This window comes from Octopus bimaculoides, chromosome 2 (genome assembly GCF_001194135.2).
Source record: "Octopus bimaculoides isolate UCB-OBI-ISO-001 chromosome 2, ASM119413v2, whole genome shotgun sequence".
In the NCBI taxonomy this organism is placed as follows: Eukaryota; Metazoa; Mollusca; class Cephalopoda; order Octopoda; family Octopodidae; genus Octopus; species Octopus bimaculoides.
In genome coordinates, this window is record NC_068982.1 from 143,705,822 (window position 1) to 143,707,432 (window position 1,611).

The window sequence follows — 1,611 nt, forward strand, 5'->3', positions numbered from 1 at the left end:
TATACTATATAGATTTGATGTCTATCTATCTATCTACCTATTTCTCTCTCTATCTCTCTCTCTCTCTCTCTCTCTCTATCTATCTATCTATCTATCTATCTATCTATCTATCTATCTATTTGTAAATTTCTTTATTTGAATTTTGTTCATTAAGCACCATTGCTTTTTTTTATCGTTTAATCTCATTCATCGCATTGAGTTTTAGTTAGTTATTTTTTTACGGTGCTGGTCTTGCTGTTACAAGCATCATATGTAATTATGGTTTTTGAATCTCTCGTTACGTTGATTGTAATTTTAATTGGTTTATTGTTTAATTAACACTAATGTGAAGTGCTTTTTTAGTTTTATTTAATTCTGTTTTAGTAGTCACGATTTAATAGGTTTAATAAGCGATTGCTTAAATCTGTTTATTTCTTATGCTAGTTTTTTTTTTTACTTGTTTAAGTCATTGGACTGCGGCCATGCTGGGGCACCGCTTTGAAGGGTTTAGTCGAGCAAAACGACCCCCAGTACTTACTTATCTAAAATCTGGAACTTATTCTAACGGAGTCTTTTGCCGAAACGCCAAGTTACCAACACCGGTTGTTAAGCAGCAAAGGGTGTGGGGAACAAACACAAAGACACACGCCCATACACACATATGACGGGTTTTCATACAGTTTCCGTCTAGCAATTTCACTCAAAAGGCAGTAGTCAGCCCGAGACTATAGTAGAAGACACTTGCCCAAAGTGCCGAACAGTGGGGCTGAACCCGAATCCACGTGACTGCAAATCGATCTTCTTAACTACACAGCCATGCCTGTGTCTATGTTTATAATGTTTGTTCATCCTTTCAATTTTATTTATCATGGTGTACCTTTGGTTTAAATCTTGTTGGATTCCAGATAGGTTATATACATTAATATTTTACACTGTTGTTGATTTGGTACCTGTATCATATAGGGTCTCTGTCCTAAAGCACGCACACGTATGTGGTGATATTTTACTTTTTTCGTTACGTCTTGTAATTGTAGACTGCATTTAAATATTTCTTTGAGCTGTGGACACCGTTAGATTGAACGGTGCTGCTTGGTATCGAAACCATGATTTCTAATTGAACAGCTGTTAGTGGGAGGCTTATATCTAATTAGATCAAATTGCTGTTATTGTAATGTTTATGTAGTTGTTAAAACTTTCCCTCTTTGGTTCATTCTTCAGGGTATTTTGTGTTGTTTAGTATATCGATGTCATCCCCAAGTATGTCCTAGCTATTTAGGATTTATCTATTGTCTAGCATAGGAGTCAGTCTAGTTTAATTGTTTCTATTGTGTTATATTCATGTTTCGGCTTATAGGCATCTTATGTTTAATTAGAGATTTTAGTTTGTTATTAGAACCGGTTTATCAGAAATTTCGTAGTATACAAGAGTTACTGGGTTAGCTAGTAATCATGTTATGGTAGATATGTCACACACATACGCGCGCACACACACACACACGTGTGCGCACATACAGACACATATAATGTCTTATACGTAGATACTAGTTACAATATTAGATATAAACAAACTGTTATTTACTAATTATAACTTTGCTGCATATATATATATATATATATATATATATATATATA